General features: G+C 37.7%; 1 long non-coding RNA gene across 1 annotated transcript; it reads right to left on the bottom strand.

Annotated features, from left to right (window-relative positions):
* Window positions 1-5,226: 5,226 nt before the first annotated feature.
* On the bottom strand, window positions 5,227-7,976 carry LOC120991744. Its single transcript, XR_005776791.1, has 2 exons — window positions 7,867-7,976; window positions 5,227-5,383 (listed from the first exon to the last, which is right to left on the bottom strand). It is a non-coding gene; the product is annotated as an uncharacterized LOC120991744 (long non-coding RNA).
* Between the last annotated feature and the right edge of the window lie 340 nt (window positions 7,977-8,316).

Genomic DNA, 8,316 nt, shown 5'->3' with positions numbered 1-8,316 from the left:
TGAAATACAAGTTTTAAATAATGCAATAATATTCTGTTATTCAGAAAATACACCCATTATGGGAAAAATACATAATTTGTGGCGTTTGCTGCATCTGTCAGTGGGAAATACAAGCTTTAAATACTGCAATAATATTCTGTTATAAAAAAGAAACACCCATTGTGGGCAAAATACTAAATTTGCGGCCTTTGCTGCATCTGTCAGTGTGAAATACAAGTGTTAGATACTGCTGTTATATTATGTTATTAAATAAACACCCATTTTGGGCAAGATCCTAAATTTGCGGAGAATTAGGAGTGCGTCAAATAAGGGACGTGGCCCCAGTCGTGGTGCTGCTGGTGGAGCTCCTGTTGCAAGGAGAGGACGTGGTCGATCTATGCCAGCTACACGCACAAGTGAAACACCTTCCTCAGGTGCGAGTAGGCGACAGAACCTTCAGCGTTATTTGGTCGGGCCTAATGCGGCTCTACGAATGGTGAGGCCAGAACAAGTACAGGTGATACTAGATTGGGTTGCTGACAGAGCCTCCAGTTCCTTCACATTAGTGTTGAGCACGAATATTCGAATCTTGAATTTTTTTCTCGAATATCGCAACTTCGAGATTTCGCGAATATTTAGAATATAGTTCTATATATTCGCGAAATCGAATATTCTTTTTATTTTTTATTTTTATTTTTTTTTCAGCTGAAAATATATGATTCCTCTTTGCTTCTTGCTTGTGGGTCAATGAGTCATTGGCCCACAAGCAACTGAATTGAAGCTGGAAGGAATAACATTTTCAGATGGATTAAATACGAATATTCTAAATAAAGAATATATTGCTGTATATTCGTTTTTAGAATATTCGTCCTATTATATTCTAAACCAATAATCTCGGTTATAATATTCGAGTAATATTACAGTACTTTATCATGCATGTCAGAACGATTATTCTAAGTTGATCGAGTCTAGTAAAATATTCGTAAATTCTAATATTTTCAATATGAATACGATTATTTTTTTCTTATGATTTTTTTTTTTTTAAGGTAAAAATAGATAATACAGATTTGTGCACTGCTCTAAGTATTCTTGTTACTTCACAGCACTATGTTTGTAGCCTGTATGTATGGACAACAGATACATTTATATCACATTCACAGCACATAGCACGTCCATTTTCCTGTCACTAAATATATACCACACACTATATACGGTACCATACACTATATACCATACACACACAAACACTATATACGGTACCATACACTATATACCATACACACACACACAATATATATATAGATTCTATTTTATGTCCATGAGCTTTGTTTGTATCACCGTATTTGCTGGTTCATTTAGCGTTACCCAGGGTGCACCACGGTGATGCAAATCAGCAGTACACCCAATACCGTACCGTCACTTCACTAGACAAGTACATCGCAGCTTAGCTGGCCAGTATCTGATTGCTCCCTCAGACCCCACACACATAGAATCGCATTACAATCCGAACTTATAACGTTAACATTCAATCTAATATTTCCCCTTTAAAGACATAACTACTTTTTGCAGGTTTGTTGAGGACATATGTTTTAAAATTTTGAATGCAAAAAATTGGAATTATATGCTTGCATCTTTATATTGCAGCGTTTGTTGGTGAGGGGATACGCCCTAACCAAGAAGAGAGTGGAGAAGAGCGCCATTCTAAGGTCTCTACGTGCGGAGTTATTTATGAAGTTTTCTTTGTGGCACAAATATGTGGAACTGCAAAAGAAGTGGTGCGATATAAAGCGTTTTAAGCCCAATCTTGTAAAGGAGATGAGCAAATGATTATGTCCAGGTACAATATTTACATGACTTTTGCATCTCTCTTTACAACACTATGTAATGTATATATTCTGTTATGCTGCTAATCTGTACAGATGTAGTTGGGATAACACACAACCTCTTAACTCATTGCGTTATCTAGAAACAAAAGCCATTGTTAAAAAATAGTGTAACGCATTTAATTGCATTTTGTTAAAATAACACGTCTCCTAAAGGATCTGTGTTAAATCTACTACATCCGTATTTCATCCCTTTAAAAATGATTACTTAATACCCGGTGTGACACGTACAAAATAATCCGCTTACATCATACATCTCTACCTCGCTGAGATTGTGTATGTATATATATATATATATATATATATATAGTTATACAAACAGCGCGGTACAGATGTATGATCTCACCAGATGATTTGATACGTTTCACAGACACACACACACACACATATAAATATATATATATATATATGTCAGTTTATATATACATAAAATGCAAGCATCATTCAGTATTTATTTCAAAGGCCCCGTCCATTTCATACATCCCCCACGTAATTTGCATGGGATTATAGATTATATATATAGAGTCCTGATCAAAAGTTTAAGACCACTTGAAAGCAAGACTATTTTTAATGTCACATCCCCTACTTTTATGTACCTCTACCATGCAAGGCAAACACATACAGAAAAGTATCCATTGTTTAATCACATACTGGTTACAGGCCACACAAATCCCCTCCCCTTAGACTGTGAAGTAATTTAATAATCAACAATCCATTTCAGACACCCATTGTAGTCATTGTGTTTCTACCACTCAACCAGACGAATGCTAAGCAGGTTACATACTAATTAGGTAATTAAACCTAACATTGTAAATCCATTCAACAGTACATATAAAAGATCCATTGTAGTTGAAACGCAGTCTGCTAGAACCACTAATGAAATGCAAGTTTAAGGCAGATCTTTATCTTTTATTTCTAAAATGATGATTTTAAATGAAAGACTGCTTTTTAACACTGAATATACCAAAGATAAATTCTGCTTAAATAGCATATTAAAATAGATTCCTTTCTCCACCTTTTATAACAACATCCAGTAACCTCTTATCTAATTTCCGAACATTTGCATGTTTTGATTAAAAGTCAATAACCCAGCCGCAATACCGTAAAGGATACCTTCCAAATAAATACAGTGTTACCTCATCCTACCTTGTAAATTTGGCTAGTTTAACACATCTGGAACACTGGTTTTAAAATGTTAGATAACGCCAAAAAGAGTCAAATACACTTTGTGGTTTATCATAATCCCATGCAGATCCCTCCATACAGTATATGAATTTCTGGATCTTTAACTTTGTTGTGATTTATGATTTCATTGTCAAAATTCGTAATATTCTGTGATTACAGGTGTTCCTGTTCCTACCATAAAGAGTAGAGGACCGCGGAAACAGAAAAAACATCCGCTGAATGTGGTGGTGATGGAGGTCTCCACCACAGATGAGGAGGATTCCACAGAGCAGACAGGACCCTCCGAGGATGTAGCGGCCCCTCCACCACCTGATGGCAATATGATGGCTCCTATGAAAGCTCATGAGCCAGGACCCTCCCATGAGCTTCAGGATGAGGTGACTGACACACCGGATGTGGGAGAAGAGGTGGAAGTGGAAGACGCTGGACCCTCCCAGCCTCCACAAGAACCCCCCACCACTCCAGAGGATGTTGTAACCAACCCCCGCCAAGAGGGTAAATATGTGCACATAGAAATATAATTCTATATCGATACCACGTAATCTGAATTGCAAGTAATATAATTTTATTTTCTAATCCTAACAGTACTGCTGTTTTTAAAAAAAAAAATGGGACATAATCAGCGGGAACAGAATGCCGGCATGCGCCAAATGCAGAGGCTGATGGCTAAGTTTAAGAAACAGCACCTTAAACAAAAGAGGGATATGTTAATGCTTTATAACAAAGTTAAAAAGTTGCCATAGAGGCATGTTTGTTATTTTGTTAATAAATATTTATTTTGTTCTGTTCAAATGTCTGACTGCATTCTTTCATATTGTTCTGTGTTAGCATAATTTCTGTCTGTCCTGATCATATTGAGTTTAGTGTAGACCATACCCTCCACTGTTACCTTAACCTGCTTCTGCTGTCTGTCCTGATCCGTATGACATTGCACTAGGACTCAAGGGGCCTTCCTGCAACCTGATAAATTTAAATCTATATATAAAAAAGGATGTATGTGTGTGTGTATGTATGTGTGTATGTTCCGCAAAAACTCAAAAACACAACCATCAAATTCAATGAAATTTGGTATAAACATCCCTTGCTACCTGGAAAGAAATAATGTGGGGGTCTTGTAATGACCGGCGTCACGCACAGGGAGGGAAAAGGGAAAGCCCTGCCCAAGGGAGAGGGAAAGGTGGTGACCCCTGACTCACCTTGCGGCTGGCACCTGACTGCCCTGACGTCCCTAGACGGGTTCCTCACCCGTGCGGCGATCACGTGCCTAAACCCTGGCTTTCCCTAGAATGAGCCCTAGATAGTGAACGGGCCAGTGGGATCGCTAGTCCGCACCACTGACACTAAGAGGGAAACACCAGGGAGAGGACAGACAATACAGACAAACACATACACCCAGGTGGGCAACCACAGCAGACGTCAAAGGTCCAACAGGGATCCGGAGGGTAACGTTCTGGACCAACTACCAGAGATTGCAGCAACACAGCTCCAGAGGGTCAGTATAGAATTCCAGGCAGGAAGCTCTATATCTGGCAACCAGAGAAGTGTGAGAGGGGAATATAAGGAGGTTGGGAGTGCTGGACAAGGAACAGCTGAGGAGAAGGAGCTACGGATCCCTGAGTGAGCCAAAAAGGGTTGCAAAGCAAACCCAGAAAGCTACCATAAGGAAACAGCCCTATCTTACATAGAGCACGCAGCCAACCGCTGCGACTTCCTGACCCCGGGTATAACGGAGTCAGGCGTGGGTCTTGACACCCTCGTGACAGGTCTCAGCTCTCTAAGACGTACCGTTCCCGAAATATTCCCAAAATATCACCTGCATTAGCCAATACAAGCCTGCCTCCAGCCTTTAACTTAAATCCTAACTGCCAACTGACGGGCGCTGTGGAGTTCGCAGTTAAAGGGCTGGTCACCGTGAAATTTACTGTTAAAGGGGCGACCATTGCAAAAGTCACTGTTATTTAATATATATTTGCAATAAATAAATACCCGAGCAACGCGGGGTCCACAGCTAGTTTATGTATTAAATAACAATATCAAACATACGAAAGCAAATAATTAAACGTAATAAAATATTTATTTTCAAATAGAAAGTATGTAAAATATATTAAAAAAAAATCTAAGGCAAACTTTGGAGTTCTTGCTGGATCTCCAGGAGCTCTTCATTCTGGATCTTCCTCTGCTCCTCCAGCTTCCTGTAATTATCATCCAGCTGACGCTGATGCCTCTGCAGCCGAGCCTGAAGAAGTCCTATTTTTTTTTCTCGGCTTTTATAGCCAGCATTGCCTTGGCTTCTGATTTTCGATGCTCAAGGAGCCTCTTTTTAAGTTTTCTAATAACTGTTAGGATAAAAAATAAATAATTCAATGACTTCCAATTATGATGAAGGCAGTTAGTGGTTTGTGTGGAGTTTTTGTTACAGTACTGTCCATTTACAGAACCAAATTTTTTTTAATTACAGTTTTGAAAATTATATAGTTGTTTATTTAGTATTTCAATATAGTATAATGTTATTTAGTGGGTTAATTAATGCAAGTTCATTACAGTATAATAGTATTTAGTTGGTTTCTTTGAGATGAAAGAACAATCTACACTTTCGTGTTGCTAAGCATTTCTGTTGGCCATGGTCAATATGAATAACACATTAAAGTTCTCATCTTAAAATATAACTTCTAATACAAAAGAGCTATAAGATTTTTAGAATGCAAATTGAGGACAAAAATTTGTTGAAAGGGATTTTGGACACACTACAAAATCTAAATAGTCTTATATAGACATAGTCGTGGCACCAGGTCTCTGAGATGCCATGAATTTAAAGACAATAATACGTACTCAGCCCCTTATCTGTAAGATCATAACGGACTTATTATGATCGTCTTTGATATGTTTGTATCTTATATTTCAAATGCCAATTCATTCCGCCATGTCTCCCTTTTTATTGTAAATACGACAGATGAAGGGACTGGTGAGTTCTTGGAAGCTCGCTATGTGACATATTAATTATTATTTTATGGCCATTAAAATGTATCAAGCCACCACAACTCTTACTTTGTATTTATTAAAGACAGCACAGAATTACTTGGTTATAGTTATGTAATGTTTAATGTGAATTAGTTGGATACTTTATGGTTTTAATGTAGATTACAGATTTATTTTGCTTTAAAAAAATATATATATATTTCTCTACTTTTCGCTTTTTAAAATCTTTTTTGGCCCTTTTTGTTATAAACATCATATGGATATTTAATTATATAGCTGTGTGCACATATTTACCCTCCTGATGGGGGGTGTAGACCTCCTTGTCCCCCTCTTCTGGAGGTGGGGGAAAGGAATCCCCTTGTGTGATGGTCCAGGCTGCTCCTCCTCTGCCTGCTCCACCAACTCTTCCTCCTCACCCGTTTGTTGTACAGGAGGAACGGGAACCCCTGTAATCACAGAATGTTAAGAATTTAGACAATCAACTCATAAATCATAACAAAGGTAAATAAAAAAAATATCCTATATGGAGGGATCTGCATGGGATTCTGATTATCCACACGGTGGATTTGCCTCATTATGGGTTTATATTACATGACAAAACAAGTGTTACAGATGGGTAAAACTGGACTAAGTTAAAAAGTAGTATGACGTAACAGAGGTTATTTGATGGTATTATGTTGGTTATATTAGATTTTTGGGCTGTCATCGTTATACTGTCTGCACAGCCGCATTTTAAATATCTGCTGTCCGTCTTCACTCACAGTTGATTTAGTTGTCATGGTCACTTTATTATTAGAAGGAGGGGTAAAGTCGCTTGCAGATAGGTGGCGAGATGACTAGATTTCTATATGCTATTTAGGCACTGTTTAGCGCTGTTCTATTCAGCAGTTAAAGGGAGTCTGTCATATAAAATCCTCATTTTACTCCACTAACATCCTGATCTCCCTTACCTTACCCCTATTACAATATTACCTTTCAGATAGCATTTAATTTGTGGTTTATGAGGTTAATTTACTGGGTGGGGTGTGTGTGTGTGTGTATATATATATATATGTAGAAAGGCAAAAGGGACTATAATAGATGGAAGATATGTGTCACCGCGGACCCTGGCCTGGTTGAAGTAGGAGCCACTAGTGCACGGCCATGGTCAATATGAATAACACATGAAAGTTCTCATATTAAAATATAACTTCTAATACAAAAGAGCTATAAGATTTTTTGCATGCAAATTGAGGACAAAAATTTGTTAAAAGGTATTTTAAAAACACTACTTGACACTTCGAAGACTGGATTTAATTTTTAAGAGGGATTTTGAACACACTACAAGATCTAATTAGTCTTCTAGAGACATAGTTGTGGCACCAGGTCTCTCAGATGCCATCAATTTAAAGACAATAATATGTACTCAGCCCCTTATGTGCAAGATAATAACGGACTTATTATGATCGTCTTTGATATGTTTGTATCTTATATTTCAAATGCCTATTCATTCCGCAATGTCTCCCTTCTTATTGTATATAAGACAGATGAAGGGACTGGTGAGTTCTTGGAAGCTCACTATATGACATGGTAATTATTATTTTTTGGCCATTAAAAGGTATCAAGCCAGCACAACTCTTATTTGGTATTTCTTAATGAGAGTACAGAATTACTTTGTTATAGTTATGTAATGTTTAATGTGAATTAGTTGGGTACTTTATGGTTTTAATGTAAATTACAGAGTTTTTTTATTAGATTTTTTTTATTTATTTATCTACTTTTCGCAAATTTAAAACATTTTAGGACCTTTTTCTTATAAATATTGCATGGATATTTAATTATATGGCTCTGTGCACATATTTACCCTTCTGGTTGGGGGTGTAGACCTCCTTGTCCCCCTCTTCTGGAGGTGGGGGGGAGGAATCCCCTTGCTGTGATGGTCCTGGATCAGAGGAGGGTCCAGGCTGCTCCTCCTCTGCCTGCTCCTCCAACTCTTCCTCCTCATCCGTTGCTGCAACCACCTTCTTTTTAGAAGTTCTTGGTCGTACAGAAGGAACGGGAACCCCTGTAATCACAGAATGTTAAGAATTTAGACAAACAACTCATAAATCATAACAAAGGTAAATATAAAAAAAAAATCCTATATGGAGGGATCTGCATGGGATTCTGATTATCCACACAGTGGATTTACCTCATTTTGGGGTTATATAACATGCCAAAACCAGTTTTACAGATGGGTAAAACTGGCCTAACTTAAAAGGTAGGATGACGTAACAGGGGTTATTTCTTTGATGGTATTATGTTGGGTATAATA

This window comes from Bufo bufo, chromosome 2 (genome assembly GCF_905171765.1).
Source record: "Bufo bufo chromosome 2, aBufBuf1.1, whole genome shotgun sequence".
NCBI classification, from domain to species: domain Eukaryota; kingdom Metazoa; phylum Chordata; class Amphibia; order Anura; family Bufonidae; genus Bufo; species Bufo bufo.
The sequence above is the reverse complement of the archived record's forward strand: the minus strand, read 5'-3'. Positions and strand labels throughout refer to the sequence as shown.